The 27294-nt window shown below is 37.7% G+C and overlaps 1 protein-coding gene across 5 annotated transcripts in view; it reads left to right on the forward strand.

Annotated features, from left to right (window-relative positions):
- SLC39A10 (solute carrier family 39 member 10) overlaps nt 1-27294 on the forward strand; it is a 153561-nt gene that overhangs the window by 40575 nt on the left and 85692 nt on the right. For 3 of the 5 annotated variants that reach the window (XM_060411229.1, XM_060411230.1, XM_060411231.1), the window contains one exon: nt 1306-1409. The exons of the other annotated variants lie outside the window; for them this stretch is intronic. The gene's annotated coding sequence lies outside the window, so the exon portion shown is untranslated. The remainder of the gene's footprint in view (nt 1-1305; nt 1410-27294) is intronic. 5 annotated transcript variants of the gene reach the window in all.

A 27294-nucleotide genomic window follows, 5' to 3' on the forward strand; every position in this document is an offset into this window, starting at 1 on the left:
TCTAGAGCCCAAGAACCATAACAGCTGAGCCCACGCCAGCACTACTGAAGTCTGTGGACGTAGAGCCAATGCTCCATAACAAGAGAAGCCGCTACAATGAGAAGCTAGAGAGTAGGCCCTTCTCAGTGAAACTAGAGAAAGCTCTCACACAGCAACGAAGACCCAGTGTAGCTAAAAGTTTAAATGAACAAATAATAAATAAATAGATAAATAAATGAGAGACTATATTGCAGTAGGTGATGGGGCAGTGGGAGGAGAGTATGATGGAGTTGGTGATAGAAGGCAGTTATGATACCATTTCAATTAAGAATTCCTCCAGGGGACTTCCCTGGTGGCCTAAGTGGCTGAGACTCTGAGCTCCCAATGCAGGGGGCCCCAGTTTGATCCCTGGTTGGGGAACAAAATCCCACAAACTGCAACTAAGACGATGCAGCCAAATAAATAAGTAAATAGAATTCCTCTAGACCATGACTTCCTTGAAGGCAGCACAGAGGACTGTGTCAAGAGCACTGGTTTTAGTTTAGGACATTGCTTCTCTCCCACTCATGCTTTCTCCTTTTGGGTCCTGCTTCCCTCACTAAAAGTTTAATGAAAGGGAAAATTCTTTCTCTTCAAATGCAAAATATATTATTTGGCTAAGGGCCAGTAAGGTAGACAAACTATTCACAAAATACAGTTGAGGTAAAGGCATAGTCCATGTTATGAGAAAGGATACAAATCTTTTGAGATTTCAAAGGCTCACTCACAGGAATAAAAAAGGAAGGGGAGCAAGTAAAGCAGAAAAGCTAGCACATGTGTGTTGCCAGTTTAGTTTAGCCATGGTGTTAGAAAAAATCCATCCAAAAGACCTTATTTTATTTATTTAATCAAGTAATCACTCTCTTTCTGAAACCTTTGGATGCAAGCACAGAAACAAAGGTATTCATGAAGTCAGACTTGTACTTGCCAGAAAACAGTAAGGAATGCCAAATTAATCTCAGCTACCTGAGTGAGTCCTAAGGGGAAGATGAGCTCATGAATGCATATACAGATCATTACAAAGCTGAATTAAAATATATTAAATATGGAAGTCGGATATGAACCCCTAAGGGCTATACAACGTTAAAAGGATGGTTGAAGAACAACCTGAAGCTTTAAAAGCGAGGAACCTAGATCCTCGCTGGCTGGGAAAACAGTTACTACTCACTCTTTAAGGAAACACATATAAAGCTTGGGATTTGAAAGCCCTAGCACTCCAACTGATCTAAATGAATGTAAATTTGGGGGGAGGGCCTTCCCTTATCCTTCCTTTTGTGGTCTCCACAGCCTCTGGACCCGACAGGACCCTATAACTCTTATTAACTGAATTGGATGGAGCTAAAATAAAGACATAAACATCCTAAATCATCCACTGAAATCTTCTTAAAAGGGTAAGTTTCATTTATTTTCCAATTTTAAAAAAATTGTATACTTACTTAGCAAAGTATATGAATAAGCTAAAATGTTGACTATTTATTTTAGTATTTTATTTTTGGGCGACACTGTCTTGAGCATGCCCACCCTGCCACCCCACATGCACCAGAAGTGTCACATTCAAGGAGCGTGCTGTGCTAGGAAACTTTGACGTATTATGAATTGCCATCACTAGGGGACTCAATGGGAACCAAAAGTTTAAAGATTTGAAAATAGAATGAAGTGGCCGCCAATCAAAGTGAAGAAATATATAAATTCATACAAAAGAATAGGAAAAAATGTGAATTAAAGTTAAGGCAATGCTGAGACTATGGAAAGCATTAAAAATTTAGGAATAGAAAGGAAATTTATGTGCCAAGACAGATTAAAGAACCATAATGAGGAAAAAGGTTTTTTATTTTTAAATTTTTTATGCAGGAGATAGTTGAAGATTCTCAGAAATAATCCAAAATGATTGGGACCCCCCCCCAAATGAACTAATATTCATTAGCTCAACTATATAAATAATGAACTAATATAGACATTTTTTTTAAGTATATTTGATTTACAATGTTGGTTGATTTCTGCTGTACAGCAGAGTGACTCAGTTATACATACATATATATTATTTTTTCATATTCTTTTCCATTATTGTTTATCACAAGATATTGAATACAGTTTCCTGTGCTATACAGTAAGACCTGTTTTTTTTATCCATTCTCTAACCCCAAAGTCCCACTCCACCCTCCCACATTCCCTCCCTCTTGGCAACCACAAGTTTGTTCTCTATGGATATCGTTTTTGACAGGTAATGACCATTCTAAAAGTTGTAGAGAACCACAAGAGTAAGCACTGAGAGTCAGCATTTTGGAATAATGAAGAAAACATTTACACTGCATAGATATACATTATTAAAATTTCAGGAATATCTGCTTACTGTTTTAACTAACATGAAAAAATCAGGAAGACAAAATCTGGAAAGAAAGAAATACTGATTTGTTTCTTATCCTGTCGGAAATGGACCTAACCAGACATGTTTTTAGTTAATGGAGATTAAATGATTGTTTAAGAGTGGGTTTAGGGTCACAAGCAAATTTATCCTAGAGAATCCTGAAGCAAAAACTCAGCAATCACAAATCTGAAGGAAAACCTGGATGATTCTACCTGAAAGACAAATGAGCCTCCAATGTTGAAGGAAGTCCTTTTATTCTTTGATATAATTTCAAATTCTTATTTACTCTACATTCAGCAAACTGAGAATCCTACCAGTAAAAAGTAAATAACAAAGCACATCATCTTGGAATTCTGCATGTCTTTAACTGAAAAGAATCATTAGCAATACTGCAACTAAAGACCCAGGTACAATTCTTTCAGTAACAAATTCTGACTTAATTTGAAAGTAAATAAACTAATTTCAGACTGTAAGTTTCAGACGGGATAAGGCACTAAGAATTTCAATCTTGTTCAGTGCTTTTTTTCCAGAGACAAATTAAAATGAAATGGGGGAGAAAAGTCCCGGAAAGAAAAAGTATTTAGTAGATTTTTTAGTTCTTTGGTGTAAAGAACTGTTCATCAGAGTGGAATTTTACTGATCATCAGATTCTAGTCCGCTCATTTAGGTTCCATCTTGTATAAGCAGAACATCCCATATTCGTATGTTCTTTTCTTTGAAGTGATTCCACGTTTAGGGTCAGTTATTCTTTGAAAGGCTTTGTGCTTGCTTGTTATTCCTGGTATAACAAAAATGTTAGCTAGTGTACCTTTAAAGCTTAAAAGAGCAGCAAATGTAATTCAATATGTGAGCTTTAAAGTTCTTTTTGTTATCTTACTTGGCATTTAACCATCCATTTTACTAGCTTCACTTTTTACTTAAATGAGTAAATTTTATTTTTTATGCAGTTATTTGAATCCATAATAACAATTTTGTAGATGCTTACACGTGTATGTGTGTGTGCGTGTGTAACAGAGAAAATCAACATCTATCTCATGTGCACCTATTTAGAAGTATTCACCTAACACTGAGGTATTATTCTATGTCACAGTAAAGATGAGTCATCAGCCTTTGCCCTCAAGGAGATTACCATCTATTTTAGCTGATTTAATTTACAATTTATATTCTTTTCTTAGGATGAAAGACTAATTAAGTTTTGCATGTATTGAGTAAGGCACCTCTCCTGAGAGGTCAGGAGATAAAAGGATTTTGAAGTCCGATGGACCTGGGCTTGAACCTCAGCTATGCACACTTAGGACTTTTGTTTACTGAAGGCTGAGATTTCCACTTATAAAATGGGGATGCTCATTTTTAGCTTACACAGGTGTCAAGAATGCTGTGTAATAATGATGCATATAAACCATCTATCACCATAGATGTGCTTAGTCACCAAGTCATGTGCAACTCTTTGTGACCCCATGAACCACCAGGCTCCTCTGTTCATGGGATTCCTCAGGCAAGAATACCGGAGAGGGTTGCCATTTCCTCCTCCAGGGGATCTTCCCCATCCAGGAATCTAACCCAAATCTCCTTCCTGCATTGGTAGGTGGATTCTTTACCACTGAGCCACCTGGGAATCCCATCACCATAGATAAGCCCTACATTTTTAGTCTCCCCCATCTCCATATGTTATTTAAATGCTCAATTTGATCATTGTCCGTAATTTCCTCCATTAATTCTGGTCCAGGATTTTTAAATAATTTCATAAATGCAGCCAGGTTGTAACTGGCTGTACTTTGGGTAGTGAATGAGGCTGCAATCCAGTTGTTTCTAATTCAAAGACCATATTGGAATGCAAGAGCCTGAAGCTCAAGAGCCCCACCGCAACCCTCACACATCATCACCCCAGTCACAGCCTCCGCTGTTAGAAACGGCCTGCCAGGGTCGGAAGTGCCCCCAGGGAGAACAGGAGAAAAAGATTGTATTTCTAAAAGTCCTGAGGAAATGTGGCTAAGGAGATATGGATTTGTTTTCCCGGTGTTCTATTTAGAAAAAAAAAGTGGGAGGGGCACCTGGGGGGCACTTAAATTATATCAGTAGAGTTTGACTAAAAATAAATATTGGGGCTTCTCACCCTTCTGGCCCCAACATACCAGATCCATTGCGTAGCTTTTCACAGAGAACACAAAGAGAAGTCTTTTCATTCCTGGACAGCTCTCCCTCCTTTCCCATTTTATTTAATTCTATTGAACCATAAGGAAAGTAAACTTAAGGCCAAACTTTGTGTATCTGAAACCCAGATAGTTGACTTCTTTTTTGTCCTCCCGGTCACTCTTTGTGACGGTCTCTCTCAAAAGAGAATCGGGATACTTGCTGTAATGATTGAGAAGACAGAAAGGTGTCCCTAATCAAGAAATCCTGAAACTTAAAGTCCTCCAACCCTACTAGTCTAGGGGGAAGACTTTGTCATTCTTTAATTTTCCTATTTCTACATCCACCTGCAATGTGGGAGACCTGGGTTCGATCCTTGGGTTGGGAAGATCCCTGAAGAAGGGCATGGCAACCCGATCCAGTATTCTTGCCTGGAGAATCCCCATGCACAGAGGGGCCTGGTGGGCTATAGTCCATGGGGTCGCAAAGAGTCAGACATGACTGAGAGACTAAGCACAGCACACAGCAGGAAAGAACTATGAAGTCCTGGGGCAGTGAGGGGTAGCTGTGGAAAGATGCAGTGAGAATCACTGTGGTTGTTAAGTCCAGATACTTTTGGGCTTCCCTGGTGGCTCAGATGGTAAAGAACCTGCCTGCAATGCAGGAGATCTAGGTTCAGTCCCTTGGTGGGGAAGATCCTCTGGAGAAGGAAATGGAAACCCAAGAATACTTAGTATTCTTGCCTGGAAAATCCCATGGACAGAGGAGCTTGATGGATTATAGTCCATGGGATGGCAAAGAGTCGTATATGACGGAGCCACTGACACACACACACGGTGATTTAGGGAATGTTAAAAAAACAAATTCCATGGATGGAGGAGCCTCGTAGGCTATAGTGCATAGGGTCACAAAGAGTTGGACACGACTGAGTGACTTCAGTTTCAGTTTCAAAAAGGAAAACCTTGGGTGAAAGGAAATTTTTATATATTTTTCAAAATGAGACTGTCTCTCACTTTTGTTGAACCTGTTGGTATTTTGGTGGAGAATTTCTAGCTTGTTTTTCCTTTCTGCATTGTGAATTTTCTTTAAATTTCATTTAAGAAAATTTAAATGCAAATAACATACTTATTTGTACATAAAGTGTACAAATCTTAAGTGTATAACTCAGTGAATTTTTATACATTGCTGTATCTGTATACTTCAAGCAGAACAGGACCTTAGGATGTTTTTATCACTCATGGAAGGCTCCCTGAGTCACTGCCCAATCAATAACCCTTCCATGATAAATATTCTTTGAACTACTTCTAAATTTTGCCTGATTTTGAATTTCCCAGGAATTAAAGCACAACTGTACTTTCTTGGTATACGGTTATTTTGAGCAAAATTAAGTCAACGAGGTTCATACATATTGTTTTATGTATTAATAATTGTTCTTTTGCTTTATAGTGTTCCATTGTGTGAATATACAATTTATCCTTCCCTGCTGATGAATATTTATGCTGTTTCCATTATTTGGCTGCTTATAGTAAAGTTGCCTTGAGCACCTCCACTTTGTATTCTTAATTTTCTCCAGGCCCCTTCTCTGTAGGATAGTGTTGGGTAGAATTGTGGAGAGGATTTACAGGCACCAGTTATGCTTGTTCTAGGTTTATTCTTTGGGTTATCTTGGAATCAGAATTCAAATTAAAAGGAAAAAAAAATAGGGAGGGAGGGAGGAAGAAAGAAAAGGAGGAAGGAAGGAAATGTGTAGGCGTGTCAGTATAAAACTTAAACTCATAATTCCCACTTTATAGAGGTATTTGGTCATCTTAATTTGCAGTGGCTAAATAAGTAATGCTTACATGATTACAGACATCTTTACCTCACTCTTGGAAATAATCCATGCCCTCTGGAAATGATTTAAAGAGCTTTGATATATCCCTTTAAGATGTGATAAAGTCGTAGTGTCAAGCCAATTTCCAGAGCCAGGTTCACTAGGAAGGTTAGTTGACTTTGAGTATTTTTCCTAAAAGTTTTTTGTATTTTTTTTAACTTCAAGAAGAGTCCAAACATTTAAACAAACAAAATGCCAGGGAGACTGCGAAAAACAGTGAAATGTAGTTAGTCACTGTTTTATGAAGCTTTATTGCTGACTTTTTATCTTTTGATTCCTTATTCTACTTCCCCCCAGATTTTTCGACTTTTGTTGTTGCTTAATCTTGCTTCCTCAAATGTGAAAAGTCATCAGATATTCAACTTGGTTCCTTTGAGCCCTAGAATCTACTACATTAATAAGTTATCTAAACAATTACCTAAATACCATCCCTTTTTAAATTTTATATATAGATCATCTTAGAATCTGGTCAGTTAAAATAATCAGTGCATGGTAATTAGCAAGTTAATTTTCAACAGTTTTTTCTTATTACAGAGAACTTCCTATCATTAAGGATAGTTCTTAATTGTGTCTTCATTTTGGAAATGTTGGCTTATTTTTAATCGTATTATTGTTCAGTTGTGAGGAAATATACATATTCTATGTAACATCATTGCTGAGTGTTTGAAATAATATTATAGTCATTTTCAATGAAGTTCATGCCAAATGAAGCTTGAGAGTATTCATGAGAAATCGAATTATATTAAGCCATAGAACCTCTTAAGAGAACCGCTTGGTACTGTAGAATAAATTGCAAATGATATGAAAACAGTGACAAATGGCTGTGCAAACATGACGAGCCAAATTCTGGACACCAACTCTTTAATTAAAAAGAGCTAATCTAAAAAAACAAAGAAGACAAAAACGCAACAACAAGAAAAACTTGTTAATCTTAGGGTTTAGCAATCATGGGTAAAAATTTAAAATGTGCTTAGAATTTGCCTATGACATTGGCCATCAGCATGTAGGGCTGGATGAGTGAAACTTTGAGTGTTTTGCCTCACCTTTGGAAACAGTTTTATTTAAAGACAGAATGGAAGTATATAGGCCAAAGTTAAGAGAAAAGTATTTGGGTGAAAGGCAATGGACATAGAACTGCATTAGATAAATATGTAAAAAGCTTGGCAAATTTTGCATTGCTTGGAAGGACATTTTTGAGTCTCCTGGATCTTCTTTAAAAGCCACATTTGCAGAACTCTTTCCCTCAGAACTCTTTCCATCTCTCTCTAATTGACACAGCAAGGCCAGCTTTCAGGCTTCCCTTTGTATTAAGCCGTCAGGATATAGTCCTTTGTTAGTTCTGTAGTTCTGGATCCAAAAAGGCTGAAGCGATAAAAATATAAATTGTGATTCTATTTTAAAAAACACTTTGGCGAGAGAGCTGGTTTTAAATTCCTGTGATAGTTTTCAGCTTGTTCAAGGTTCCCATTCAACATTTACAATTGACTCAGTGTTAAGGAGGAAAAACCTGTTGATACAGCTCCTTTAAGAGCTATGGTTTCAAAACCACCATGCAGATAGCACACATTCCTGTGGTGGGAGGCTGAAGGCAAAACGGAAGCCTTCCCCGTTCATTCAAAGAAGGAGAAAGAAATTGAACTTACCTCCCAACAGGTGAAGTTAAGCATGCCCTGTAAGTGGATTGATTTATTCTTTACAGTGAAGTTTTGTTCACAGATGCTTTGAGGAGTATGCTTTCCCACCCGATATCCTTCTATTCTGCTCCCGCACTCGACAGCCCCCAGCTCACTGCTGGCAAGATATTTATTCCTTCTTCAGAGATGCCTTTCTCCTGCCTTAATGATAGTACTTTTTTCTCTTTCTATTTAGCTCAGAAGGAGAATTTTTTTTTTTCCCTTTTCCTTCTGTTTTTGGTGGCTTGTCTGATACATTGCATTCTTTCTCTCGCTCTTTTTTTTGCTTTTTTGTTACTATGCTCAGTGCACATCTTAAAAACAAATGAATTCAGTATCAAAATAATACAAAATAAATGCATTCTCTAAAATAATAATGGCTTTGATCCCTGAGTTGGAAAGATCCCCTGGAGAAGGGAATGGCTACCCGCTCCAGTATTCTTACCTGAAGAATTCCATGGACAGAGGAGCCTGGTGGGCTACTGTCCATGGGGCTGCAAAGAGACAGACATGACTGAGCGGCTAACACTTAAAATAATAAAGGGATAATATAACTGTTCTCAGTGATTATATTCTTTGAGCATTTAAAGTTTTGAAAGTGCTGAGAAATTTCTTAAAAAAATAAAAGCTGGAAAGCTTCTAACAGAAACTCATTTTCTGAAGCTTTTTATTTTTCTTCTTATGACTTGTTTATAAAAATACCTACTGTTTCAGAAATACGCGTGTTTTAGCATAGTGGAGGTTCAATAGATTAAGGCTTTGACTGATTTTTCATTTGCAGTTACTCTGTACATTTATCTATGGAGTGACTTTTATATATTTAAGCAGAAGTAGATAAAAATGTTAGACAATGCAACAACTTAAAAAAATAATAAAAGAATAACATAAGAGTTGCTGACGGACTTTCCTGATAATCCAGTGGTTAAGATTCAGTGCTCCCAACGCAGGGGGCGTAGGTTCCATCTCTGGTCAAGGAACTAAGACAGAAAGGAATAGTGCTCAGTCTTGTCTGACTCTGCAATCCCATGGACTGTAGCCTGCCTGGCTCCTCTACTCATGGAATTTTCCAGGCAAGAATACTGGAGCGGGTTGCCATTTCCTACTCCAGAGGATCTTCCCAACACAGGGACTGAACCATTGTCTCTCTTGTGTCTCCTGCACTGGCAGGCAGATTCTTTACCACTGGTCACCTGGGAAACCCCAGGGCACTAAAATCCCACATAAGAAAAAAAAGAAAACAAGAGTTGCTGATATTATTCTTTGAAAGTCATGTCCTAGTATTGCTATTTAAAATTTTTAAACTCTTGTGAAGCTCCGTAGCAAAGTTGAGACCAGAGGTGTGTGGTAACCCCTTCTGAATTACTCCCCCTCCCTGTGTTTGCTCCCCAGTGTCAGTGGTTCTTAATATTCAAAGACAGGCTCCTGAGCTGCTCACAGTGTCCAGCTGGAGCCACAGGCTCATCTGACTCATCCACACCTTTATCTTCTGAGATCGTTCATTTTAGGAACAGTGACATCAGTTTTCCAGGAGGCTGGCTGACTAGGATTACCACCAAAGGAATGAAATGAAAGGACTTGGAATAGTACTTGATTCATAGTAGGAGCTTGATAAGCATTTGTTGGATATAAGTTTTCAACTTTCTTTTTTATGCCAGTTATATTCCTAACCAGATCATGAGGGAGTGAGTTTTCTTTTTTGTTTGTATTGCAGTTATAAGACTCGCTTAAAAAATACAGTGACTTGACACTGTTCAAATTAAGTAAATAAGTTTTATTCTAGCATTCCAAGCCCTCCAAACCTTCCTCGCTTTATTTTCATCTTATCCTTAAAATTCTGCTTCAGGGAGATGGGGAAGGAAAGTTGCTGAGCTGGTGGTACTCCAAAATACTGCCCACTTAAATGAGAGCAGAGTTTCATATCGAACTCTGTCGCACACACAGTGTTGTTGACCGGGATGGTTCAACTGCTCAAAATAAAATTTAAGTAACTACCAAAAATCGACATTAAAAAACTTCTGCCTTAGAACAATATGAGCCTTAGACAAACCCTGATAATTCACTATCCCCTCACTAGCAACTTGACAGGATCCAGTCACCTTTTGACAGCTTCCACCTGATCTCAGTTACTTACGTTGTTGCCAGTAGTAGCAGTATAACTGGTAAAATTAGAACGCTGACAACTAGAACATGCATGCCCTCTGGGAAACGCTGATACTACTTAATGAATGGTCATTCCCTTGGAAAAAGACAAAGTTGTTTAGAGCAGAGCTTTTTGAACTTGCCAGAGTGTGCCAGAAGCACTGGAGGTATCTTCACAATTCGGATTCTGATTCTGTAAATCCAGGGTGGGGCTGGAATTCTGCATTTGTAAGGAGTCACTGGTAATGAGACCTGTCCTGGTCCACATTACTGTTACCGGGCAGTTTCTTAAAACTGCAGATGACTGGGTTCCTCTTCCATTTTTATATTCCTATCCCCTTCCTAACCCCTGGTGAATTGACCGGAGTTATGGTCTTAGCATAAGGGTTTTTTTTACTTTTTAAGCTCCCAAGTGGTGCTAGTATCCAGCCAAGCTAGTATACCTCTAGATCTTGTTTTTAATCAGTTTCCACTTGGCAATCCATTCACTGACATGCCTCAGCTGCCTGACCCCTGTACATATTTGATTTTCTGCATTAAATAGCCCACCCTTTCTTGTAGAAATCACATGGGTTTTTCAAAACCCCTTTGCAAATATTACTGCATTTATCAGATTTATAAAATGTTAAAAAAAATTCTTCTTGCAGTCTCCTTGCTCTAAGTCTCATATAACTAAATTTGTAACTCCTAAGGCAATGACTGCTTTCTGCTTTATAATTATATGGGTGTTTATCTACCTCCCTAGTTGATAAGCTACCTAAAGGCAGACATTGTCTCACCGCTTTTATCTTTCCCTGTGGTTTCCCAAGCAGGACTCCTCTATCTACCCCCTTCCCCACACAGCGCCCTGAACACACATGTCTTCACTCAACAAATATTCATGAGCTGATGTGCCAAGCAGCCCGGGCTTTGGTGAGACAAGCAAAAGATGGTGCATTCCTCCCTGCTCCTAGAACTTCACAGTCAAATGAGGAAGACAGATATAGACAAGTAATTTGCAAAAACTGACATAAGAGTTCGACTGAGACTTGAAGGAATCTGAACTTTTCCAGATTAGAAAGAATGTCTTTTGGAGGAAGTGATTAAGGCCTGACACACGTCCAGGTAGAGGTGGGGAACAAGAGTAAATAACATTTCAGAGAGAGAAAACTAGCATTTGTATGATTTTTTAAAATAAATTACACTTTTTTTAACTGAAAAATCTTACTACCCCTATCCTCTGCCCACTCAAGTCCCCAGAGAGGTGCCAACTATTATTAGTGTCCAGTGAATCTTTTCAGAGTCTTCTCCTTAAGCATGTTCAAACAAGTGTACATTAAGCACTGAGTTTTCACCTCTGAACCATGCTTTTTCCCCCTTCACAGTCTTTTTCTGTATTTCTTATTTCAGTACAGGGAGAACTTCTTTGGTTTTCATAAGAAAACACTTGTCTTTAAACTGAACATTATATTGTGTGCATGTGTTAAGCATATCCCCAATAGATGTGTTGCTTGCAATGTCTTATCATTGCAAACAATGCCACAATGAATAACCTTGTAATCTAGATATTTTTCACACAGGAAAGTTTATCTATAATATAATTGATCCAAAGAGAAATTGTCGATTCATGAGCATATGCATGTGTGATTTTGTTCTGTTAGATTGCATTCCATAAGTAATGTATCATTGTACATTCTTACCAAAAATATATAAGACCTCTTTTCCCTACCACCTCTCATTAGTATGTTATCAAACTTTTCAATGTTTTTCAGATCTAACAGGTAAAAGTGATATCTTAATAGTTTTAATTTGAATTTCTCTCATGAGTGAAGTTGAACAGCTTATGTTTAAGAGCCATTTTTATATATTTTTCTGTAAACTTGTTTTCTTATTGCTTATCATTTTTATATTCAGTTGTTTAGCAATTTTCTTACTGATTTTTAAAGGCTCTTTATATTTTACTTTTTGAATGTAAATATTAATATCTATTAGTCTTTTGCATTTGTTTATAGAGTTGTGCATTTTTGTTAGTTGTTTGCTTGTTTGTTTTTACCTTGTTGGATTTGATTTGGGAGAAATAGAGGAGGAAGAGAAGTGACAAAAGAGGGGACTGAAAAGGCAGGAAATATATATTAAACAGTGGAGACAATATGATTTTTTAAGGAAAAAAATGACTTGATAAATGTTTTGAGAAAGGAGGGAGCGACAGATTGGAGGAGAGAAGTCAAAAACTATCGTAGTCATGCTCAACATCACTCATTATTAGAGAAATGCAAATCAAAACCACAATGAGGTACCACTTCACACCAGTCAGAATGGCTGCGATCCAAAAATCTGCAAGCAATAAATGCTGGAGGGTGTGGAGAAAGGAACCCTCCTACACTGTTGGTGGGAATGCAAACTAGTACAGCCACTATGGAGAACAGTGTGGAGATTCCTTAAAAATTGCAAATAGAACTACCTTATGACCCAGCAATCCCACTGCTGGGCGAAACCAGAATTGAAAGAGACACATGTACCCCAATGTTCATCGCAGCACTGTTTATAATAGCCAGGACATGGAAACAACCTAGATGTCCATCAGCAGATGAATGGATAAGAAAGCTGTGGTACATATACACAATGGAGTATTACTCAGCCGTAAAAAGAATTCATTTGAATCAGTTCTGATGAGATGGATGAAACTGGAGCCGATTATACAGAGTGAAGTAAGCCAGCAGTATACTAACACATATATATGGAATTTAGGAAGATGGCAATGACGACCCTGTATGCAAGACAGGGAAAGAGACACAGATGTGTATAACGGACTTTTGGACTCAGAGGGAGAGGAGAGGGTGGGATGATTTGGGAGAATGACATTCTAACATGTATACTATCATGTGAATTGAATCGCCAGTCTATGCAGCATGCTTGGGGCTGGTGCATGGGGATGACCCAGAAAGATGTTATGGGGAGGGAGGTGGGAGGGGTTCATGTTTGGGAATGCATGTAAGAATTAAAGATTTAAAATCTAATCCAGAGGTGTTGAATATATGAACTTGGGTAGCAGAGTGAAATAGAAAGGAAGGGCCATATTTAAGAGATAAACTCAGCAGAACTTGGAAACCAATTAGTTGCACATAATGAAAGAGAAGGTAGAAAAAAAATCTATTGTTCTCTCAACCTTGGGCAACCTTGTAGTGGTGCTGAGACCTAGTTAGAGAACTTCAGAGAAGGAACATATTTAGGGAGGAAAAGACAATAAAAAGAATGAGTTTGATTTTAAGCTTTTAGATATCAAAATGAGTTTGGTTTTAAGCTTTTAGATATCAGTACTATATTTGAGGGGCTTCCCTGGTGTCTCAGTGGTAAAGAATCTGCCTGCCTGTGCAGGAGTCGCGGGTTCCATCTCTTGGTTGGGAAGATCCCCTGGAGGAGGAAATAACAACCCACTACAGTATTCTTGCCTGGGAAATCCCATGGACAGAAGTAACCTGGTGGGCTGCAATCCATGGGGTCGCAAGAGTCGGACACAACTTAGTGACTAGACAACACTATATTTGAACTCTTTGCATTTACCTGCCACTGGGCAAAGACTCTGATGTGTTTAGGAATAAATATATAATTCAATGTTGATTCATACAAGGTAATTACTTGAGGAAAGAAGTTACATATAGAGATGCTAGAGAATGACCAGTTAGGTCTGTGAATTCCCAGTATAAAAGATGACTGCCTCTGAAATTGTGGGAAAAGATAGACTTGTAAATAGAGCATGTAATAAGAAGAACAACAAAAGCTGATACAAGTGTATATGAACTATAGCAGGAAGCATGAGGTGATCTTAACAATAATAATTTAGCCTTTGTTCCACACGCCAGTCCCAGCTTATTATATCTGAGCTTAGGCTCCAGGTCTTTAGGCACTAAAATCCTGGTGAACATTCAAAGAGCAAAAAAGATAATTAAAAGGTTAGAAATAATAGCTGAGGCATGAAAAGTACTTGAGTTGGAGAAGAGGAGAACAAATGGTGACTCTATTCACAACAGATGAAGCCATTGAAGAAATAAGTATTTGCCCAGAGTTCAGAAAAGGAGTAAATTGTAAATTGATATGCATGAGATAATGGGGCAAAACTTTCTGAGATGAAGGTCAAGTATTAGATGACAGTTACATTTAGTAGTACAAGTTATCCGGAGGTTGTGAAATCTGTCTATGAGTCTTTAAAGCATGGAGAGCTACATGGGAAATCCTCTATTTAGCAAATAACTCTGTACTTAAGAATCCAGTTCCTGATCCTGTCAGCAAAAATCCAGCCCAAATCTTGTGCAAGTTGCTGCCATAAGATCCCTATTCTAGAAGGCTATCTCCACCATCAGGGCCCCTTCAAGAGCCATTTATTTATTCTGTGATATTTTTAAATGATATACATGAGACATTATTTTGCATGCTAAGAATGGGCAGAGAGCAAATAAAAGAGAAGAAATAATGTATCCAAAGCTGATAAAGTAGGGCCCTGTATCAGGTACTGAGCAACTAGCTGCTCACCTCTAAACCCACTTTCTTGAAAAGCTATCTCTTGTCATAGTTCCCACTCCCTAGATCCTTCCTCTGATTCGTCCCAAATTCCTGCCTGAGTCTGGTATCTCAGTGGTCAGTGCATGGCACGTGGGGATCCACTGCTCCAAAAATAAGTAGAAAATTCAAGAGTCTAGATTTAATATTTTTCAAATAGAACACAGACTGTAGTTTTAATTTGTCTCAGGATCATTCAAGACATAATTTATTCACTGGGCTTCCTTATTTCCTTTTGACTATCTGCTCGTTGACTGTCACCAGTGAATATGACAAAAGATGGTGGTTTTTGAAGATTTATTTTAATAAAGAGAGTAAATTTTAATTGCTCAGATAGGCAAAATCAGAATATACATCGTGTAGGTACTCTGTTTATGTAATACATACAGATATGTATTTTTAGATGCTTAGTAATGCAAAATACTTGGAAGGAAAGCTGCTACCAGAATACATGTTTAGAAATTAGCTGAATGTTTTTTACAGGCATATTTAGAATTGGAAATTGATTGCCATATGGATTGTGAGTTCTTTGATTTCTTTGAAGATAGTATTTGATAGAGTTAGTGTCCTTGGTACTGAACTCAGTGTAGGAGCACAGGATTGTTTCCATCTTTGCAGGAGTCAGCCATGCTGAAGTCAGCCATGCTGCTTTAGAAGTTACCTATAGGATAGGAAGATATGTTCCCCCCACAATTTTTATTTACAGATGCTTTGAAACATCCCTATATCACTTGATCCAGTTCTCCAGAGAGAGGGTCTGGCAGTAGCAGAATGTAGGATTAAGGAGAAAGTTGTAGGGTCAGTGAGATCAAAAAGATCATTTTACTGGTAAACTCTCCAGCATTCAGAGATGTGCAAATTAACCAGAATAAATTTGTAGCAGAAAGTAGGAAGCAACCTAGCACTGGAACTGAGTTTGGCTTGGAAACGATAGATTTTTTAACTGTGCATAAATAGGCAGACTTCGATGACTCTTCGAGAACATAAAATGTAAGGTGTTGGCGGAGGAATCCAGAAATCCCCAAATTGTGTTTTTATAGAACAATTATTTATGACCATAATAAATCAAGTGGTCAAGTTCCCAAGCATAGTAAAATATGCTGCTGCTGCTGCCAAGTCACTTCAGTCGTGTCCGACTCTGTGAGACCCCATAGACGGCAGCCCACCAGGATCCCCCATCCCTGGGACTCTCCAGGCAAGAACACTGGAGTGGGTTGCCATTTCCTTCTCCAATGTAAAATATGCTAGGTGCTTAATAAACATTATCTGTTAAATCTTCATAGACATTTTGCAATGTAAGGAATATTTTACAGAAGAAAAACCTGAGGCTCATATAATAATTTTCCGTACTTAGAAAATGGCAGTGCTGGCATTCAAACTCAAATTTATCTGGTTCCAAAACTGTACTTATGTATGTCACTTTGGTTCTCACTATTAGCGCAGTTTTGTAGAAAACAAGTGAATTAGACTTCTCCTCTTAAGTTCAAGCATTCCAAACATTCCTAGAACTGTTTTGGGTTAAGCAGACCTACTAAATTAAAGTGAGCTTTTCCAGTTTGAAGCAGTCATATGACATCACCAAAATGGTTACCAGTCAGCCATGCCTCCAAGACACAGATCAAGGGGATATTTTTAAGGACAGAGGGTTTAAAGAGAACTCAAGTGTTTGAAAGAGAAGTTGTGGTGAATGTGACAAAGTAACTTGTAAATAAAAGCCAGAAAACAGTTTGGATGTCATTGATGACACCTGTGTGAGAAATCAGCAAGGACAATGAAAGTGTGAAAGTGAAGTCTCTCAGTCTTGTCCGACTCTCTGTGACCCCATGAACTGTAGCCTACCAGGCTCCTCCATCCACAGGATTTTCCAGGCAAGAGTACTGGAGTGGGGTGCCATTTCCTTCTCCAGGGGATCTTTCCAACCCTGGGATCGAACCCAGGTCTCCTGCATTGCAGGCAGACACTTTACCCACTGAGCCACCAGGGAAGCCCAGAAGGACAATAGCAGAGATTAATTAGGAAGGCTAAATCAGCTGAGCATAGAAGGCATAATGGAAAGAGATGAAAGGAAATTAAAGGTGAAAGTTTGTGTGTTAATAAATGACGTCACTTTCAGGTGGAGTTTGAAATAGAAAGTATTGTATTGAGGGCTGTTCTGCCAGATTATATAAGGGCATGTGTTTTCTTGACATGATTGAATTTGAGTGTTCTGTTCCATCAATAATCAGACTTTTCTCCTAAGTGTAAGTTGTAATATTTAAATGTTAATATTTCTTTTTTTAATGTTAATATTTCTGTTTAACAGTTGTTTAGAATTGCCTTAGTGACCTTAGAAGTTTTTATAAGAATACAGTTTCCTTGCCTTCCCCTCACCCTTCGCCACTCCAACCTTGCCCAGTATTATATAATTTACCTAAATAGATTACTTCTTTTTTTATAATAATTTTATTTATTTATTTTTGGCTATGCTGGGTCTTTGTTGCTACGTGGGTTTTTCCCTAGTTGTGGAGAGAGGGGGGCCACTCTCTGTCACAGTATGCAGGCTTCTTATTATGCTGGCTTCTCTTGCTGTGGAGCACTGGCTTTAGGGTGCATGGGCTTCAGGAGTTGTGGCATGTGGACTCAGTGGTTGCAGTTCCCAGCTCTAGAGCCCAGACTCAATAGTTATGGCCCACGGGCTTAGTTGTCCCTTGGCATGTGGAATCTTCCCAGACCAGGGATCGAACCGACATCTTCATTGGCAGGTGAATTATTTACCACAGAGCCATCAGGGAAGCCCTAGATTGCTTCCTAATGATGCATCTTTGTACTTTGTAGTGTGTCCTTTTGGGCTCAGTATACATTTCTTTAAACAAAAGGGGCCATATTAAAGCAAGCATTTACTGTGGAACAAATAACCAGTATTCTACACACATTCTACACAGAGTCTTAAGGAATAATTTTATTTTGGCTCTACATCACTAAAATTTGAAGCAGCCCATTATTGGCATGCTTTAGCTCTCAAAAAGAAGTTTGGCCCTGAAAAGAAAACATTTGGCTTTATAAAATAACTTATTATCTAATTTTAAATGGGGCAAAATGAACACACTATATTATATACCTTTATTTATACCGTGTTTTTTTCTCAGAAACTTGCTTTGGAAAGGAAAGAATCTGAAAACATTGTGAATGTACTTTGTAACATTGCAAAAGTATTTTATCAAAGTAAAGATGTTTTAGACATTCATTCAAAAAATCTAAACTCAAGCAAACAAACCAAAACCGCCACACATGCACATATATACACCCTCATAGGGATATAGATTGGGAAAAATTAGACAGGATTTAAAATGTAAAATAAAGGCTTTATCATTTCCTGAAAATGTGTACTCAGGAAGAAAATAAAGGAGAGATCACCTACTAGGGAGATCACCCACTAGCCAAAATCTGATGACCCTTTCAGTTGTATCCAGATGTGAAAGAAGGCCTGTTGTGTCCATGCACTAAAGATACAAAATGCGGCAATTGCCTACCCAGAAGGAAGGAAGGTTAGATGTTATACTCATAAATTAGTAATTTACGTGACTGTTAGACAATAATCATCGTCTTTGTCCAATAAGGCATTAGCAGTTTAAAATTTTGTTAACAACTCCAATCAGACGGTGCTCCATCTGCCCTCTTCATCTCCACTTCCAAGCCATTTACGAGGCACTTTTTGTGTACAAGGCTCTGCGAGGAGAGAGGAACATGGAAAATGCATCCCTAAGATAAGATCTTTTGCCCATCCTGGACCTGTTGCTCAGTGGACACCAGCAAAGCAGGCATGTAAAAATCTGAAGAAAGCTCAACAAAGATAAAGTATCCGAATTTCTACATACAAAAAAATAACTGGAGAGAAACTCTTAATTTACATGGCATGTAAATTTTGTATTTTGCATTTTACAGTCTCGTGTTGACTTTATTTGAACAACACGTGAAGAATCACAATCTTTTCAGAGTTCCAGACCTCAAAAATTCTAAATGAGACCGTGTTCTTACCTCCTTTATCTTGAGATGAAAAACCTCTGATATTTTCTGTTACATGTTCTTCTTTATTTTTTCCAAGAGACAGTAGCTGTATGATCAGAAACCCTAAAATTTATCAGATTCCCTTAGGGGTACGAAGGCCTCAGCAAGATTCAAGTAGTGAAAACCTGGTAGCAATAAATCTCATTCCGTCCTGATGGTCTAACTGTTTGGAGGGCTACTTTGCTATTTACCATTTCCTTCTTGATGGATTTGTTCCTGAAGCTTTGAGATGAGAAAGTAATGAACATTTTAATTTGACATATGAAAAAGAAAATGCAAGTATTTATTTTCATGGCCACAAAAATATACATTACTAATATATGTATAATTTCTTAAATTCTTAAAAAAAACAGCAACAACAATCTTCTGTAATTCTGTGGAAATGAAAGTGAAAGAGCTTCCTTTTAAAAATGAAACCACTTCTCGATTTTAGGGAGGATTTAGATCTATTGCAGGGCATAGATGGTAGTTAGAGAGGGTCGGTTGGAGAGTAACTGTGCAAAGTGCTGATAAGGGTGAAGAGGACATCAGGGGAAATATCATCAATGGGTAGTAATTTCCCTGAGTGCATTTTCCCCATAGAGAAGAGTTCTCTATACCAAGTTACTCATCTGTATCTCAGGCTGGCAAGTTTTAGTGGCAGGAAAATTGATAAATAGTTTTAGCCTGGAGATACAATTCCTCTCCTTGCACATAAATGTCTTCCCATGTCCCCTGGCTGTTTTTATCTTCAAGCATTAATCTATGTTTCTTGGCAGAAATAAATTCATGATGATGCATCAGTAAATTCTCAACACCTCAAAGATTGCCTTAAAATTATATTTTAAAATGTTACTGCATTACTGCATTAAATGAAGGGTTAACTATTGCCTTAGAAATATAAAATATAAAAAATTGGGAATTTTAAACCAAGGATATATGTTAATTCTAATTTTCTACGACTCTGGATAATTTATTCTGATTGTTGTCTCAAAACATTTGAAACAGTAGGTTTAGAAATCTGCATTAAAACCAAACTAAACCAAACCATCCTCTATGACTCATAACTGCCATTGTGATTCATTTAAACAGAATAGCTACAATTTCAATAATTGTCTATCCTTCTATTTTAAAATGGAGTAAACAATGAAGACACTCATTTAAATAAGTGGCCAGTTGACGTCATTTTGTGTAGAGAGGACTACTGATGTGATTTGAGCAGCACCAGCTTCCCACCATTAGCAACATAGCATAAAGGCAATTATATTACCCAAATTAACAAACCCCAGAAAATAAACTAGTTACATCAATAGCTAAAAAGTGAGGGAGACTAAAGACTTGCCAATTCTAACATTCTATAATTATCAGAATAATTTTTGTTTCACAACAAAGTAAAAACACAACTGGACATTTCTTGCATAATAGGAAATAAGACCAGGAAAGAATTGCAAACAAGACAGGCAGTAAATCTGAAAGAAGGAAAATGTACATCTGCCCATAATATACCGAATGACTGGATGTTGCATTGAGAATCTGAGGGATAGCCAAAAGCCACTGATTATGGTAGAGAGAATTAGTAATACCACAGATAGGAACAGATGGTTGTCAATATCAAATTTTGCAGACTTCATACTTCTGGTGGTTGTCTGCTCTATGTATAATCTATTGTGTCTTGTGGAAGAAATCTCTCAGACTTATTAAAATAAACTTTAGAAGTGAACTTCTGGTATAAGGAATGTTTATAAAGAGGCGAATATCGAGCAAGATAAGCAAAACATGAGCAAAATCAATGTCATGTCCCCTTTATTATAAAGTTATAATTGAAACATATAAATAAATGTTTCAATGTAACAATTAAAGCATACATTAGAACAATAAATATACATAGGCCATTCATCATACATAAGAGAACCTTGAAGGAGTAGAGATTAAGATGAATAACACAGGATCCAGACTCTGGGAGTTTACGATAGAACACTTGTACAGTTGATGAATTGTTTGTACTCTCAGCATACAAAGTCCTCCATAAACATTTAAAAGACCCTCAATAGAGACCCTCAGTAAAGAATGAAATTATAAAGTAAAATGCTTAAACTCTTTGCTATTAATTTATTTTTTTCCTTAGAAAAGTTCAAGATAAGTGATAATACCTCAAGTTGTTTTATATATGGCTTATATTTTAACAATTGCTAAATTTTTATCACCTCAACAGACTCATCTTACATTCACTCATTATTTACATCCACTTTCTTTCATTACTCAATGCTTAGTATTTATATGTGTCAGGCACTGGGAATACAAATTAAAGCAAATGGCCTCTGCCCTGAAGCATACATTCATGAAACATACATGCTAGTGTAGAGACAAATACAAAATAAATAATCACAAATAATTCATTGCGAACTGTGGTAAGAACTTTGATGAAAACATTGGGCAGGGCAGGTGGTGTTGCCTAATGTAGATTAAGTAGTCCAGAGAAGTCTTTTTTAAATAGGAAAAATTAGGCAGAGACCTAAATATGAAAGGAGTTAGGTAAAAAGAGAGTAGGACGATTTCTCAAGTTGTCCAGGCAGAGGTCCTGGGCCTTCTTTACATTCTACCCAGTTATTCTTGAGCAACCTTATCTAGTCCTGTGGTTTCATCTAAACACTGACAACTTCGAAATTAATTACCTGCCTCACACTTCCCTTGTGGTTCAGCTGGTAAGGAATCATCTGCAATGTGGAAGACCTGGGTTCAATCCTTGGGTTGGGAAGATCCCCTGGAGAAGGTAAAGGCTACCCACTCCAGTATTCTGGCCTAGAGAATTCCATGGACAGTCCATGGGGTGGCAAAGGGTCGGACATGACCAAGCAACTATCACTTACACTTATCCGTGGAGCTTGAACTGGAAATCTCCACTGAGATGTCCTCAAACTTAGAATATCTCCAACTGTTAAGTCTTCATCCTCTTCCCCAGCTTCTACACCTGTTCCTCCCCCAGTCTTCTCACTCGTGGTAGAAGATTCCTATACAGTTATTCATACCAGAAACCCGAGTTATCCTTGATCACCTTCCCTACCCTACACACATTCTTATCTGGGGTATAGCCAAGTCTTATCAATTCTACCTCCCAGATATATCTCAAATCTGATACTATTCTTGACATTATTTCTATACCAGTACGTTTTCCTTGGATTACTATGATGACACCAGAGAGTTTATACTTAACACCTATGCCTGGACAAACCACAGCTATGGAGCCACAGAATGAGCATGTCAGTCTCAGATTGGTAGAGGAGACGCTTTCACTTAATATTTTCCAGAGTATCTTATGACAAAGGCTTTGCCCTTATGCAAATGATCTATAATTTTTTTCAGATGCTAGTAAGGCTACCAATAATTTCCCCTGTAGCACCTGATTAAAAGGGGCAGTTTGAAGAAAGATATTTCCATACTGCTGCTGAAATTATTGAATAAGTTATCTCACTTGACATCTATTTTTAAAATGGCAAATTGAATCCCGATTAGAACATTCAATCTCTAATTAAAACACCAAACATATCTTAGCCCCAAGCTCTGCATATGCTTTAAAAATAACTAAAGATGTTTTCTCAAAACACAACATTACTTCAAAGTTTAAAGAAACTTATTTTTAAAATTTATTTTTATGTTTTTGGCTGCTCCATGCAGCATGCAAGATCTTAGGTGCCCAACCAACAATCAGGGATTGAACCCATCCCCCCTGCAATGGAAATGTAGAGTCTCAATGAAAGCAAGTTGTAGATGAACTTTTAACAATTCATTTAACCATTAAAAAGTGGAGATATTACTTTCCTGACAAAGGTCTGTATAGTCAAAGCAATGGTTTCTCCAGTAGTCATGTATGGATGTGAGAGTTAAAGAAGGCTGAGCACTGAAGAATTGATGCTTTCAACTGTGAAGCTGGAGAGGACTCTTGAGAGTCCCTTGGACTGCAAGGAGATCAAACCAGTCCATCCTAAAGGAAATCAGTCCTGAGTATTCATGGGAAGGACTGATGCTGAAACTGAATCTCCAGTACTTTGGCCACCTGATGCAAAGAGCCGACTCATTAGAAAAGACCCTGATGCTGGGAAAGATTTAAGGCAGGAGGAGAAGGGGATTACAGAGGATGCGATGGTTGGATGGCATCACTGACTCAATGGACATGAGTTTGAGCAAACTCTGGGAGATGGTAAAGGATAGAGAAGCCTGGTGTGCCACAGTCCATGGGGTCACAAAGAGTGAGACATGACTGAGTGACTGAACATCAACAACATTTAACCATTATTTACTTAAAAGTTGCTAATATCTTCTCTTCTGTTAGTACTTCAGGGTGGTTCAAAAACATGTTACTGAATGGAAAAATACTAACCCTTGCTGGGTTTTTGATTTGGAGTTACCTATGAAAATGACTTTTGAAAAAAATCTCAATTAGTAATTAAGAATGTTTACCAGTATAGGAATTTCCTGGTGGTCCAGTGGTTAAGATTCATCACAGGGGGCTTGAGTTCAGTTCCTGGAAGGGGAACTAATATCCCCCATGCCCTGTGGTGCAGCTAGAAAAAGAAAAGAGTATTTACCAATGTATAATATCTATGTCCTTTGCAATAGGAATATGGGAGAATACTTATATCGTCACAAGATGAATTTTACTACATTTTGTTTTTCTTTTGGCCATTGCTGCATGGCACATGGGATCTTACTTCCAATTCAGTTCAGTTCAGTCGCTCAGTCATGTCTGACTCTTTGTGACCCCATGAACCGCAGCCCGAGAGGCCTCCCTGTCCATCACCAACTGCCGGAGTCCACCCAAACCCATGTCTATCGAGTCAATGATGCCATCCAACTATCTCACCCACTGTCATCCCCTTCTCCTCCTGCCCTCAATCTTTTCCATTATCAGGGTCTTTTCCAATGAGTCAGCTCTTCACATTGGGTGGCCAAAGTACTGGAGTTTCAGCTTCAATATCAGTCCTTCCAATGAACACCCAGGACTGATCTCCTCCAGGATGGACTGGTTGGATCTCCTTGCAGTCCAAGGGACTCTCAAGAGTCTTCTTCAACACCACAGTTCAAAAGCATCAGTTCTTCGGTACTCAACTTTCTTCACAGTCCAACTTTCACATCCATACATGACCGCAGGAAAAACCATAGCCTTGACTAGATGGGCTTTTGTTGGCAAAGTAATGTCTCTGCCTTTTAATATGCTGTCTAGGTTAGTCATAACTTTCCTTAAGGAATAAGTGTCTTTTAATTTCATGGCTGCAATCACCATCTGCAGTGATTTTTGAGCCAAAATAAATAAATAAATAAAGTCAGCCACTGTTTCCACTGTTTCCGCATCTATTTCCCATGAAGTGATGGGACCAGATGCCATGATCTTAGATTTCTGAATGTTGAGCTTTAAGCCAACTTTTTCACTCTCCTCTTTCACTTTCATCAAGAGGCTGTTTAGTTCTTCTTCACTTTCTGCCATAAGGGTGGTGTCATCTGCATATCTGAGGTTATTGACATTTATCCCAGCAATCTTGATTCCAGCTTGTGCTTCTTCCAGCCCAGTGTTTCTCATAATGTACCCTGCATTTAAGTTAAATGAGCAGGGTGGCAATATACAGCCTTGACGTAATCCTTTTCCTATTTGGAACCAGTCTGTTGTTCCATGTCCAGTTCTAACTGTTGCTTCCTGACCTGCATATGGGTTTCTCAAGAGGCAGACCAGAGGTCAAACCTGTGTTCCCTGCTGTGGAAGCTCTTAACCAGCAGAGTCTTAACCACTGGGCCACAAGGAAAGTCCCAATTTTACTACATTCTAAGGTAACAAGCAATGCAAAATTTTATGGATATGATGATCAATGTTTATAAGCTATAAAAGACAAAACAACTAGATTATATTTACAACATAGGATGGAAAACTTCAGTAAATGCAGAATGATACTATATATAAGACCACTAATTATGCTTATAAAGCAGAGTTACTATAGCTACTTTATCATTCAAAGGCTGTTACTTCATTTGGTGATTAAAAGATTACATGTCTCTATTTTGAAACTTCTAAAATAATAGATCTTGATGTCGTAACATCTACTCATTCCAGAGCTAGTTTAAACTAAAATACATAAGTAAATAAATCAATGGCACTTATTGTTGAGTTTAAAACATATATTTCTGTCATTTAGTTATATAATTGTTATATTAATACATTAGAGGAATTGAATGTTGACTTTTACAGAGAGAGATGATTATTTCCCTAAAGCCATTCTTTATATGGTGGACTATATTTTCCTTGCAGAGACAGGAATTCTGATCTTGCAAGGCACTAATAGCTGTGGGCCTTTTCTACTTTTCCACTGACACACAGAGGTGAAGTAGATAGGAGTAATAAATGAAAGTGATAATAATTTTTCCTATCAAGAAGACAGTTTGTTTCTTTTATTTCTTTGATGTATTTCCCTTTCTGAATCTCACACTGAGATTCAAAGGTTAAAGAATTTGAATTAGAAATCTTCAAACCCATATATAGGTATCAAAAGATGGGCCTGTTTTATCTGGAAGAGAATTCTTTACTGTAACCTGACAATTCAAAAGTGTATTGTTACATCTCTTACTCATCAATACATCTTCGATTTTGGTGGTATACGTTTGTTGTGTTAACATAGAATAATGAATACTTCCTTATTTGTCCGCTACACAATTTGAAATTTGATTTTTTTTTTTTGCCCCTTTACTCATTTTTTAATGAAAGGATAATCTCTTTACAGAATTTTGTTGTTTTCTGTCAAACATCAACAAAAGTCAGCCATAGATGCATCCATATACCCTCCCTCCAAACCTCCCTATCATTTCCCTCCCCATTCCACCCTTCTAGATTGTCACAGGGCCCCTATTTGAGTTCCCTGATCCATACAGTAAATTCCCATTGGCTATCTATCTGTTTTACATATGGTATTGTAAGTTTCCATGTTACTCTCTCCATACGTCTTACCTTCTCCCTCCTCTCTTCCCCTCCATGACCATAGGTCTGTTCTCTATGTCTGTTTCTCCATTGCTGCCCTGCAAATAAATTCATCACTGCCATCTTTCTAGATTCCATATATATGTATCAGTGTACGATATTTATATTTCTCTTTCTGACTTACTTCACTCTGTATGATAGGCTCTAGGTTCATCCACCTAACTTGAACTAACTCAAGTGCATTCTTTTTTATGGCCAAGTAATATTCCATCGTATGTATGTACCACAGCTTCTTTCTTCAGTCATCTGTCAGTGGACATCTAAGTTGCTTCCATGTTCTAGCTATTGTAAATAGTGCTGCAATTTTCCTTTTAATTTTTATTTTATACCAGAACATAGTTGATTAACAATGTTGTGTTAGCAAAGTGATTCCGTTATACATATACATGTATCTATTCTTTTTCAAATTCTTTTCCCATATAGGTTATCACAGAATATTGAGCAGCATTCCCTATATTATGTAGTAGGTCCTTATTGGTCATCTGTTTTAAATATAGCGCTGTGTACTTGTCAATCCCACACTCCGAATCTATTCCTCCCTCCACCTTTTCCCCTCCCATAACCATAAATTTGTTCTCTAAGTCTGTGAGACTGTTTCTGCTTTGCAAATAAGTTCATTTGTATCTTTTTTTTTAGATGCCACATGTAAGTGATATTATATGACATTTGTCTTTCGCTGTCTGACTTACTTCACTTACTATGATAATCTCCAGGTGCCATTTGATTTCTTGATACTTGGATAGATTCCAAGTGTTTTGACTTTGAATACCTGGTTGCTTTCTGATCCTGATTACTCTGTTATTCCGAAGTATTGTTTTTTAAGTCCCTCAGAATTTGGTGTTATATTCTAATCCTTTTAATTGTTCTCATGTTTTTATTAAAATTCATTGTCTCGTATTTGATCTACCTCCATATAAGTGAGCTATTTAAATTGTTCAATTTGGTATGCCTCTTTCAGCTATTGTTAAATGGTTTGTAATAATTTTGTTTTGCTGCTCATTTCAGGGAGTTTGAAATGTATCAAGCTGTAGTGACCAAACTTTTGGGGTCTTTTGAATAGTGATGGGTTGACAGGAAGTATGAATGAATGAATAAAGATGCTTTCATCTTTAAGGAACATAAGACCTGTCAAAAGGCATTTAAACAATAAGGGAAATTATGACTTCACATAAGAATTCTAGAGATAGGACAAAATTTGAATATAGTAAAAGGTTCAACAAAGTTGAATAATTCAGTGATTTAACAATAACATCACTTTGCCCAGATGTTTTCCATCTTTCCATTTTCCAAATTCAGTGTGTTGTTTGTCCTTGTGAGCAGATTATTGCTAGATTTCCCAAGTACGACCCTGTATGCAAGACAGGGAAAGAGACACAGATGTGTATAACGGACTTTTGGACTCAGAGGGAGAGGGAGAGGGTGGGATGATTTGGGAGAATGACATTCTAACATGTATACTATCATGTGAATTGAATCGCCAGTCTATGTCTGACGCAGGATGCAGCATGCTTGGGGCTGGTGCATG

Source organism: Ovis aries, chromosome 2 (genome assembly GCF_016772045.2).
Source record: "Ovis aries strain OAR_USU_Benz2616 breed Rambouillet chromosome 2, ARS-UI_Ramb_v3.0, whole genome shotgun sequence".
NCBI lineage: Eukaryota > Metazoa > Chordata > Mammalia > Artiodactyla > Bovidae > Ovis > Ovis aries.